The following is a 12822-nucleotide window of genomic DNA, read 5'->3' as shown; positions in this document are numbered from 1 at the left end:
GCATGCTGCACTGTTATTGTGGTGGAATCTTCTGCAGCTCAGATGAGTGCATCGGTTTCCAAAGGTTCTAATATATGTTTTATCTTATGCAGATTTTGAAGGAAGAAGTCCACGTAACATCTACGTATTCACGAACGAACCACATCCTTTAGTACAGAACTGTCAGTATTATTCTGTGGGGAGAAGAGAGGGTTTTTTATTCCCCGCTGTCAGAGACAGAATGAATCTCACCCTCCAAACAAAGCTTGAGAGAGCTCACTGAATACCAAACAGATTTTTTCTAAAATGAGCCACGCTATTTATTCCCAGGCTGTGTTTTCCCTAAATAACAGACCCCCGTGGTTATCAAAGGTGCTTCCAACCAAAGAATCGTGCCTTTGACATAAACAAAGGACAGGCACCTAGAGATCACTCTTCCAAAACAGTTTTATAGCTAGTTAATCAATACGTCGCCACAGACATATCACCTTTCATTTTCTGTTTATACACCACCCTAGATCCTTGTATATAGTGTTGATGCTAGCACAAGGATACACAACCTTAGAGATCAATATGCAACCCTTCTTCAGGTATATTGATTGCTAGCTGCTATGAGAAGGATGATGATGAATTCCTGTGGATTTCCTTTCTGCCCATTAAACCCTCATCCCATAACCGAACTGTGACAGATGCTTATGTCCACAGTGGCGCTACCCAGGGACACAGTAGATGGTGTGGAACCAGAAGCAGGGGCTTTACATGCCCCCAGGAGCTCATCTCTTCTGCCTGCTGTAAGGTTTAGGAACAACTTTGAGGCTGGCAGCTTCTTGGTGTGAGCGTTTGGGCTCTGAAGGGTAATGCTGCTGGGCACCCGGGCAGGTGGGCTCAGGGAATGTCCCTGGGCAGGGGGGTTCAGCTGGTCTGGGGACATCACCCTGTCCTTCTTAACACCATAAATCCTTAAATACCGTGGTTGCTTTTTTCTCACTGTGCAGGAGGGAGGATGAATCAGCACAAACACCCAGACTGGCTAGCTAAGGATGGCAAGCTCTGTGCCGTGTCCCAGCCGCTTGGCAATTGTCCCCATCACTGTACTCTGACTCTGCAGGCAAGCATCCAATTAATCACAGTCTAATCACAGTGGGACAAGGATCTCGCTGCTCAAATAACAGTGAGGCAATGTTATGCTGGTGGTGTAAATTATGCAGTCCAATCTCAGGAAGGCTGCAGGAAAGACAGTCTATCAAAATGCCATTACGTGGTGTGCACAACTTGCCGCCGGTGTCTGGGCAGGCAGGTAGCAGTGGACTCTGTTTAATGACAAATTTAATGATGGACTCCTGAAGAATTACTGTTGATTACTCTTCTCATATACATTCAGCCTTTCTCCCTGTGGGCACACAGTGAATGCATTTCGAATCGCCCTCCCTGGCCCTGTGAACAACTCTGAGTGCCAGCTGGGAGTGGTCAAATGCGGCTCTGAGGGAAAAAATCTGTATTTTAAGGACACAGATTCTCCTGCAGGAGGTAGGGGTGCATGTGGGCAGCAAGGTGGGCTGAGGACACCTGGGGAGTGTAAAGGCAAACTTTGTCCCTTTCGGCCCTGGTGCCCCGACTGGGGACTCCACCAGGAGACTCCACTGCTCTGAAACTGTCACCTCGGTTCTCTACCCTATATGGAAGAGAAGCTGCTATGCCAAACCCCCAACTCCTCCCACTTTGCGCCCCCCAGTCCCCACCCAAAAGCTGGAAAAAAGTTGGAGCTGAGGCACATAATGTATCTGCAGGTGCAAGAGTCCAGAGTTTCATAAAATCATTAAGGTTGGAAAAGACCTCTAAGATCATCTTGTCCAACAATCCACCTACCACCAATACTGCCCACTAGTTATGTCCCTCAGTGCCACACAGTTCTTGAACACCTCCAGGGATGATGACTTTACCACTTCCCTGGGCAGCTTGTGCTGGTGCCCAACCACTCTTTCAGAGGACAATTTTTTCTTAATATCCAACCAGAGCCTCCCCCGTGCAACCTGAGGCTGTTACCACTCATTTCTTTCTTTGTTCCAAGTACTCTGCTTAACAGGCAGTCCCTCAACTTGTCTTTGCAGAAGCACAGCTCTTGGTGGCAGTCTTGGGCTAGGCTTTTGTCCAAGGTATGAATGTGAGTGAGATAGCTGGCTTGGAGGGACGGACACCAGGCCATTTGCGTGGTTCTGGATATGTAATAAAGAAGTTCCTGTATGCTGGTATGTGAGATAATGGCATCCACTGAATCACATCCACGAGAGAAAGATGAACTTGCACCATTATGCTTTAAATGACAATATGACTAAATACTAAAGCTCTGTTGAACTCTTCAGAATAGCAAACATTTTTCCTTCTCATTGGAGAATCCTTCTCCCACAGCTGAATGAGGGTCCTGTCTGTTTTGTGCTTTATATGGGGACTGCATTTGGTGAGAAATGAGCAGCAATAGAACCTTAACTTTTTCTCACCCCCTTGCAAAACAAGAATTTAAAAAATGTGTATTTTGTCAGGATGGTAAGACTCGAAAAGGAGCTGGATCTGCAGCGCAGACCACTTGAAATAACATTATCTTGTATCATGGATGCCTCCTTGAAACTTTATCGTCTCTGTTCCCAGTGCAGTGTGTTGCTCTTTCATGGCCTCTTCGTATTCCCCAATCTGACCAATTCAGCAACTAAAAATAAATTGTCTGTTTTATCAGGGAATAAAAGCAGCTGAAGTATCCTGAGAGCTGTTTCTGCTCAGAAAAGCATAAAGTTAGAAACTACCTTTTTACAGACATTCATATTTTTGTTACAATGCATTTTGGACTACGTATTCATTAATCTTTTTTTCCAGCAGTAGCCATAATTAAACTTTACAATCAGAGTAGTCTCAGGAAAAAGATCATAACTATGTTTCTTCAAAAAGTAAGAGTAGACAATAAAAGGTGAACACAAGGAAATAATATTTAAATTTAATCCCTGTGGTTTGTGCACTAGCCTTCACCTTATCTCTGTACTATGCAGTATTAGCTGTTCCTTTTTTATTTTGCCTCCCTGGTTCTATTAGCTGATAACTGTATCACAAGGCTGAAGATATGTGAGTTGAATGTTTGTGACTGATTGTGAGATGGTTTCATGCATGGCTTATTGAAGACAAAGATGTTCTTACACAGAATCTGGCCCATACTGGCACCCACTGCAATGATAACAGCCTATTGGAAGCAGAGAAGGAGACAAAACTTTTAGTCTATGCAGGGGTGGTCAGGAAGGCAAGTGAAATTATGCTGGATCCTAATTGGTATTGCACATCACGGCAGTACCAAAACACATGCAAGAACCCGTCTCTCCTGTTTAACTGTATTTTAAGACTGACTGCAAATCCTGAAAGTATCTGTAAGTAGTGGAGTGGGGATGGGGTGGGAACATTTGGGATGGGGGGCTGTTATCACTTTCTCACAGAAGTCTAACTCTGGATGTGGAACAGTAGAGCCGGACCTGAAGACGTATTGTGGTGGATCTGACCCAGTGTCAGCAAAGTTTTATTGACTTAAAGCAGACTTTGAATGAGGTCTGGGAGCCTATATGTCACTGAATCCACAAGGCCAATCAGAATGATTTGTAAATGGAAGTGAATGAATTAAAGCAAAGTTGTGCTTCTTCCTTCTGTTCTCTGATGCTTGTACACTGAGATTATTAAAACACACATAGGAATATAGATTTAAAAATAGTATCTTCATGAGTGCTGTCAGATTTTACATTTTTTTTGTGTGTGAGGAACAGGCCTTTGCTGTAATGTTCATTTATAGATTTTTGCTCACTTTGTATTTTCTTAATGATTTACGAATGGCTTTGTAATCATTTCATTCCTTCTTAAAAAGCTTTTCTTTTTTTGAAGAAGCTGCAATGTGTCAGATTAAAGTGCAAATACCCACTTGAAGACTCTTAGTGTCACAGAACTTGTTAGAGCCTTTGATTTCTGCATTTAATTATGTCTCATTGGATTATAATAATCCTATTCCTCCTTGTTTCTTGAACTCAGTTTTCCATACTTGTCTTGCACTTAATTAAAAGTGCCTCCTTTGCTGCTAGGCTGGTAGTGAAATTAAGGCTGACACTCAAGGGAACTTTGCATCTGGAGGAATCTTATTTTTAACCTCTCCAGCTCAGCACCTGTAAGGCTCCTGGCAGGTGAACTTTATTCTAACACTGTGAAATGTGCCAAGAGAGTGGTCCCATCTGCATTGCCAGAAGATTGGAAAAAGTTCCTTTGAGACCTGTGTCAGATGGTGCTGCCTTCCAAAATGGTTTAAAATTAGTGCTGTACATCATTTGACCTGGTTTCACTCTTTAGACCTACCAGTGGAGGCGCACCTGAGAATTCAGCAAACCTGGGCACGCTGACACCAACGAACAAGAGCCAGAAGCTGACAGGGTGCTTGAGTGGCAGAGCCTCGGGATCCATGTAGTCCCTTCTGAAGAAGCCGGACATGATAGGGTTTCCACTGTATCAATCGAAAAGAAGTCTGGTTTCTTCATTTTCTTCCCATAAATTTAATCTATTTCATATTGTTAGTTATGACAGTAACAGCCAGCAGTAGTATACAATAATATGGGCACAATCAAACATCTCAAAAGTGTCTTCTTACAGCCCATTTCATACATTAGAGGTGATTTTCGTTTTTCCTCTTCAGTAGGAAGAGGAGTAGTACATGAGTAGTACCAGCTCAGTAGTACATGAGCTGCTTAAGAAATGCCCCTCTCCAATTGCAATGGTTGAAATTTGAAAATTAGCATCTTTTTATTTTTATTTTTTGTGTAACCAGATTTTCAAAAGTTTAGGAAGCCTGCAGCTGCTCTCATATAAACATAACGACTATCTCGTGTTTGCCTCCGCATTTTTGATTTTTGAGAGCAAAAAAATATATACTAGTTTCTATTCTTTCCTTATGTATAGAACAAATCATCACAAATCTAACAAAATAAAAAGTTATTCTGGAAATCTGCTGTCAAACATTTGTGATAAATTCAGAGGCGAAAAGAAAACAACTTCAATGCTGTGCTAATTTCTGGCTAAATCTGGCTAAATTCTAACTTACGTCTTGGCAAAGCTTCCTCCTACCTCCCCATTTTCTTTTAATAGTAGCATTTTGTGATTAGTGATGAGTTTATGCCTTTGACCACTTTTTTTTTTTCTTTTTTGCATCTTTTCAGAAACATTTGTCCAGATTTACGTATTGTGTGACTACACTGAAGTCTTGTAGAGTTACAGCAGGGAAAAATCTTGCCTGGTGTTCACATAGGTTCAGTGCTTTATGGACAATATTGATTATTGTTTTCATAGAATAATGTCATAGAATCATAGAATGGCCTGGGTTGAAAAGGACCACAATGATCATTGAGTTTCATCCCCCTGCTATGTGCAGGGTCACCAACCACCAGACCAGGCTGCCCAGAGCCACATCCAGCCTGGCCTTGAATGCCTCCAGGGATGGGGCATCCACAACCTCCTTGGGCAACCTGTTCCTGTGTGTCACCACCTTCTGTGTGAAAAACTTGCTCCTAATATCTAACCTAAACCTCCCCTGTCTTAGTTTAAAACCATTCCCCCTTATCCTATCACTATCCACCCTCATAAAAAGACGTCCCCCCCTCCTGTTTATACATTCCTTTCAAGTACTGGAAGGCTACAGTGAGGTCTCCCTGGAGCCTTCTCTTCACCAAGCTAAACAAGCCCAGTTCCCTCAACCTTTCTTCATAGGTTTTACAATAATGCCTTGTACAAAGTGAAACCCATAGCATTAACTGCATGTAAGGATGTTTATGTGCCTCTTAAATGTGGTGTTTCCATTGCTTTTTGTCCACCTAATGTTCAGAGTGATGTGAATGCATCAGAAAAAGTACACAGATTTTTAGAGAGATTGTGCATTTATTTCACAAACTCATACTAAAATGTTCAGACTGCTTTCTCGAGAAAAACGGTAGCTAATGCAGCGTAGGAAGGAGTTCGGGTCAAGTATTTTCAAAGAATTTTTGCCAGAGCTGTGCGCTAGATAGCATTCTATTATTCTAAGTCAATTATACAATTAGAGTCTGGCTCGTTTATTATCCACCTACAAGAAATGCTGCAAGGGAACAAAGTAAAGAATGTGCTTTTTGGCATTGCGTGTGTAATTGTGGCTGCTTTGTGAGACACAATACTCACTTTGAGGTCTGTGCTATTTGTTTTTAACTTACTATCCAATAACTTTTAGCTCAGGTAGTTGACAAAATTCCTTGCTGTTCCAAGTAGATGCAGTTGTTTTTGGTTCTGATTGCCTTATTTTCCATTTATTCTGTTCAACTCTATTCATCAGAGTGGATTTTTCTGCATGGCCTGTGACTCAAGACCCTTGAGTCATCCAGCTTCATGGGATCAGCCAAAGGACTTCAGTGCATTAACACTAAAGTGGTGAATTGATATTTTTGTGAATAACGCAGTTTTTTCCTTTGATCCTTGTTTTCTCCTTCCTGTGGTAGAGATGCAGAATTGACCATGGTCCTCCTCCACCCCAGCTGTACCCACAGGTATCCAGCAGGCTCCACCGTGGCATTTCCAGCTGGGTCTGACTGCTGTGCTGCAGGGATCTGGTTGTTATGCTGGCTGTAATCTTTGTTCTGGTGGCTCAGAGAGAGTTTAAACTCTGCCACTGTAATAGGATTATGCTTTTATATCCTGAATGATTCCAGCTTCAGGGAAACGCTTCTGAAATCAGATTTAGATTCCCATGGGCTTTGCTTGTTTTCGGAAGCCGATGAGTGATGGTGCTATTCAGTGAGCTAACTGAGGAATGGCATAAGTAGCACAGGTTTCACGCTGATCAGGGTGAAGCTTGCTGGAGAAAATAAGTTTTGACTTTCCCAGTAAATCTGTAGTCACTTCTGCAAGCTTCTGCCTCCTCCTTGTCAGGTGTTGCATACTGCTGTCCCTGAGAGCTTTGTGCTGCAAGCGAAATCCCTGGTGAAATTCGGTCTTTTTGGTTTTCCTTCCAGCAGGCTGCCTCGGTTCCAGGACTAGTTCCTTCCTTAAGTACTGCTAGAGTATTGAACAATAGGGCACTTGCTCTCTGATCCTGTCCCTGTAGAAGTTCCTCTTAAGGTAGAACATCAATTTTGACTGCTACGAAGTTCCCTCTAAAGACTTCTACTTCATGCTGCCACCAATCCTACTCTCATCTGCTGAAATAATAATTCCTTGCCTCTGCTGAGTTAGACACGCTTAACACTCTAACAGAGTTCACAATGGATAGACTTGCAGTGAGGAGAGACTTCGATATGCTTGACTTCCTTTTCTTTGTTTGGGATACACCACATGTTGCAGGTCTTATAAACTGACTTGAACATAGCAATTGTGGGGCTTGGTTTTAAGGAGATGTTTTGCTGGAATTCACGAAATTTTCTTTACCATACATTAAATCTTCTCCAAGAAGGGCTTTCTGTTTCAGGACATTGGCCATTTCTCCCTCGTTATGCTTTTCAATGCTTCTTGCTGTCACTGTGATCTCTTCATTAACATGCATTTAACAGTGGTGATTATTATTAGTGATGCAGGAAATGGAGCAACTAGCTCAAACTGAATCTTCTGGTTTTCTTACTCTCCTGCAGTGTTTAGCCTCTGTGAGTAAAACTGTCTGGTAGCAATTTAGCCACTGTAGGACAGATTTCTGTAACCCAGACACAGAAAACAATAGCATTTTCCTCTTCACATTTGGGTTTTTATTGGAAAAACAAGAAAGTTATGAAGGAATAAATTATTAAGATAACAAGTGGCAAAAGGAAAAGGCAGCCAAAATGAAATGGAGTTATCTATGGACAAATGAATAATTTTAATTTGGCTCTAAGTTCTGTAATCAAAAAGTCAAGATTGGAAAAAAAATGCATTGGAAGAAAACCAGAAAATGGATATACTCGGGGTTAAACATCTATGAAAGTAGTTTTATTGCACATTACGGAATTTTAGTGTCTTCATTGTGTCACTATTAAGTATCCAGAATTCTTATTGTTTAATGAGTAAAATAAAAATGTGCTTAATGTGCCAGTATTAAATAGGGCCATGGAAAAGGCAGGTCTGAAAAGGATAATTCTACTTTAATACTCAGTGTTTGGTCAGTTATGTCTTACAGAAAACAAGGAAATACAGAATGAAGAGTGGGCTTTTGGTAAACGCTTCACTTAGCTCTCCTTAGAGCTTAATATTCTGGGGGCCAAAAATCAATTTTACAGAGGAAGAGTGTAAAAATGCAACAAAGATGGCATGGAGAGGTCTGTGTTAGGAGTCTTTGTAGTGTCTAAGACAAATGAGAACAAATTGTGATTGAAACCATCCAGGACTGTTGACAACATCTGTTCCAAATAAGGACTGGAAATCCTGGGAACCTTCAGATGTATTGGCAATCTGACTGCAGAGAGAAGGATGAGGGATCTCGTAGCATGTAGTTTCCTGTCTGTTTCTAACAGATCTAGTTTTCAGGCAAGTCAGAAATGTAAAGCAAGCAAGATTTTTGCACAAACTTTATTAACACAACTGAAGATTACAAGAAAATATACAATTCACTCTCTAGTATTTTCCTTTAAAATAAATCTTTTTCTGAATCACCAAGTGATTCTAGCATTTTTCTAATTTACACTTCTGTTCTAGGTTCACTTACTGAATCAATGTGTTACCAACAGTGATGCAATGAGAGACCAGCTGAAGGGAATATAACCTCACTGGGCTGGGAGGTCCTGGGGATCAGCATTGCCATATGAGCCAGTCCAGGGTGTGAAGGTGTTCATTTTGGGGTTCAGAGGATGTGTACTTTCTCACACTGGTTGCAGCAGAAGAGCAAGTTCATTCACCGTTCTTTTCTGGGGGATGGTGGCTGCTTGCTGTGCATGCCCTTCCTATGGACTTGGTCTGGATGCAACTGTTGAGGTCACCATCATTATCTCTATGTGACCATGAAGATGAAGTGGCCACATTCCCTGTGCCAAAGGCAGCCCAATGACGAAATATCAGCCCACTGAGGAGCTGCATGCTGAACACTTTTGAAAAGTGGAGATACTGCATTTGTTACTGAGGAGTTTGATTCATTTTGGATGCTTTGGATGGTTGACTTTATTGTGTGATAGGTAGTTGACTTCATTATGCGAATATGCAGAAACTTTAGCAAAAGTGCATGAAAATTGCAGAGCAATGCTGGAAAAAAAAAATTAGCTACAGCGCTACAGAAGTGGTGATTTAGGATCTGCACTAAAACTTTCAGCTGCTGAGCAGGCTTCTGTAGTCGTAAATATCCTCCTTCATATAAAAGTTTTCCATGTCAGAGAAAAAAATGCTGTTGCAAGATGTCATCAATATAAAACATCTTTATAAAAAAAAAAAAATCTGAGCTGGCCCCGTGTATAAGGGCACTGCTTCTTATAAAGTAGGGTTAGGAAACACCACTACAACATGGTTGTTGTTCTTACAGCTTCTCACAATGATCCAGGCAAGACCTGAAATCTCATCTTCAACCAGGTCTTGTAACAAGAGGGGGAAGAAGTGGCTTCCTGGCTGTGCATTTAACCTTTGGTAAAATGAGTTTTAGTGTTAAGCGAGGGTGTTGTCCATTCTGATTGTCCCAGCTGCTTTGGATTTCCTCCCTATATCTCCCTAAGCTGAAAATATTTTTATCTTGAGTTGTTGGATCATGTCTTTTAAGAAGATTGAAGGGAATTAAGTCTCCAGGCTCAACTCCCTCCTCTTCCAAGCAGTATGCTTCCAAGCAGCATACTGAAAAATTTCAGTATGTTCAGTGTTGCAGTTACTGGAAATAGATGAAGTCTGCATAGGATGAACTAGGATCCATAAAAATGTTCTTCCTGCTTATGATGGCAGTTTGTAATTTAAATTCAGCTCCCAACTTAACGATGGCAGATATACACAAGGTGCCATCCAATGCTGTCCTGCTTTATAACTGAGTAGTTCCCTGAATCAGAGCTGGGCACTTGAATGAAAATGTAGGAATAAAGCAGAAAACTAGCAATATCTAAGAAAACCTCATCGCACTCCTAGTACATGTGATGTCACTCAGTGAGGTTATTCAAAAGTAATTAAAATGCATTTAGTTTATGAAATGGAAGATGGTGCCTACTCCTACTTGTGAGTTATCTTTTTCCTCAATGAATGCTAGGAACATAAGAAATTAGCACAGAAAAACATGGCTGCTATTGAAATATTACAGGCAGAACAGCAGATATTGATATTGAGATGCAGCCCCAAGGAAGATGGATAGAGATAAAGAAACAGTGAAAGCAGACCGCAGTACAGCAAGGAAGCTGTCCTTTAGCAGGAGAGAGAACAAGATATACCCAAGACAGAAAACTTATGATATTCATAAGCCCTGTATATCCACACAGTAAACAAATAAGTGAAGACTCAATACATATTTTTATTTTCCTGTATAAAACACCCTTGCTACAGTTTATGCTGAGTTTTACTGCCAGCTGTGGTACAGCAGGTGTGGTACCTTGATAGGATTCCAACATCCTTCTTAGTCCTGCTGAGCTCATCAGAGGTTCCGGTGTCTCTTGGAAGGGACCTCAAGTTCAATTCATGGATTTAGACACAAGTGACCAGCAACTGCTTTGGTGCCTCTTATACCTGGGTACCATATGGGGGGTAATCACTTGGTAACATAGACCAAAACTGCTGAATGCATCTGAAGTGGTAAAAGCAGAACCTCTTAAACTGTGGGTTTGTGGTGTGCAGCAGGAGGTGTGCCTCAGGCCACTGGAAGGCATGGGCTTCCTACCTAGCAGTGAATCTGGGCAGTAGTCAGTTTGGCTCTGGTGCTCAAACTGAACTTCATGCATGGAGAATTTCATGTCAATAAAATCATAGGGTTTCTCCAACCTTTAGTCATTATGGGGTAACTGAAAGGCGATTTTTGCTTTTTACTTAGCCAAGATTGCTCATAAAATCTTAAATTTTCGTTTGCTTACTTGGTGCGATTACACAAAGCTCTGAAGGAAGATGTGCTGTAACTATAATATTGTTAAACAGCATTTTCTGTTGGTGAGTCTAATCTCTCCTTGATGAGAATATCAAATCATCATCGATGTTACTGGGAACTGTGTGTCTTCAGAGGGCATGCAGATTAATACAGAGATGATTCCTTGGCCGCAAACACGGTGAAGCAAACAATATTAAAGGAAATGTCTATAAATAACTGACTTGCAGGAAGTTCTGTAAGAACTCATCCTCTCAGATACCCAGCTCTTTCTTGTAATTTAAATCATACTATGGAAGGAAGTTAAATTACTCAACAGGGAATGTGGCTTACAGATAAGTTCTGCGAGACGGCAGAGTTAGAGAAGTAGTAAGTACAAAGTCAATTGAATGGCAAGCAATTATCTCCCAAATTAGAGAGCTTTTTTGAACCCCCACAGCGTTTTTATGGAATTGCAAGTTAGACAGATTAAGGAATCCCCCTCCACCCACTGCTGACCTTCCTCTGGCTGAAAATAACCTCCAAAAAAAAAAAAAAAAAAGAAAACCAAACCAAACCACAGGGTAATTCTAACTACCAGCTCATAAACCTAGTTGACCTTCCATGGTGAAAACAGATTTGTATATTAACATGTTACAGTCCTCTTCCAGAAGAAAGAGGGCTGTAAAACCAGCCCATGTTTGATTAGACTTAGCTGCATCAAGAAGAAATGGCTTTGTAATTATTTAGATATAATGTATTTAGATATTTCAGATGTGTTTTTTTCCCCCCAGCCTAACAGCTGCAGTGGACTGAAATGCAAATATCAATCTGGTTTCTGTTGGAAATTGTTAATTCTTCATGAACTTGAGGATAAATTACATCTAGAATTCATTTCTGTAATTCTATAAATCAGTTTCTAACTGGAATGTGGTTATTTACATACATGAAAAAAATGGCCTTCTACATTCCTCATGAACTGCGTGCAGAAAGAGCCTGAGCTCAGAGCTTTTAATGCTTCCAGGTTTCTCTTTGGCTGGGAGGGAATAATGTGATTCCAGAAGCTGGAAAGGGAAATGCAAGCATTAATAAATGTAATAGAAATACTGCTTTGATTGGAAGAACTCCTCTATTTACTAAACAAGATTTTTCTTTTAGGTAAAAATACAAGTGTTGTTCAGTTTGTTGTCGGGTTTTGGCAGTGATTTCCACAGGGCTTCGTTTCCCCACTGGGAAATAGATAGGAAAAATAAGAGGTGGCTAGGAAAGAACAGAGTGACAGGAAAAAACAGCTGCATTTGTTCGGTAATCTCTTCATTTAGATGTATAAAGGCATTTGGGATCCAAAGAAGCAGACAGGCGAATGTCTGTGCAGGCTTTCGAAATAGCCTGGCTGTCTGACTCAATTGCTAACAAATAATTACAATAGAAAGCCAATCACTCCGTTTCTAAGGGCCTGAAAGTCATTTTTGAAAAGCAGACTTGAAGCCCAGAAACATTTTGAAAACTTTACCTACTCCATCTCCCTTGTCTGAAAGCATCAAGCAGATCCAGAAAGAAGCCAGACGGGTATAAGGATGTCTGCAGTGTCACTTCTAATTCACTTAACCAAAAAAAGGCTCTAGCAAGACATAGTTTCTGATTCTTTAAGGTTTGCACTAAGAATTCTTGGCTGTAATGATTTAACCTCATTCTGATATAGATCTGTAATACAAATGAATATTGTGTAATAAAAAATAGAAGCATCATAATACGTTGGGGGGTGGGGGGGGACTTGACTCAGTTAATACTGCCTGTCAGGGAATGGGAGATCAGGAGGGAGGCAACGGGGCCTACAACTCTGC

General features: G+C 41.0%; 1 long non-coding RNA gene across 2 annotated transcripts in view; it reads left to right on the top strand.

Moving 5' to 3' along the window:
- Positions 1 to 12822, top strand: part of LOC112532302 — a 154182-nt gene that overhangs the window by 23580 nt on the left and 117780 nt on the right. The gene's annotated exons all lie outside the window — the stretch shown is intronic.

The sequence above is a fragment of the Gallus gallus genome, chromosome 4 (assembly GCF_016699485.2).
Source record: "Gallus gallus isolate bGalGal1 chromosome 4, bGalGal1.mat.broiler.GRCg7b, whole genome shotgun sequence".
Lineage (NCBI taxonomy): Eukaryota > Metazoa > Chordata > Aves > Galliformes > Phasianidae > Gallus > Gallus gallus.
This window is presented reverse-complemented; position numbering and strand designations above follow the sequence as displayed.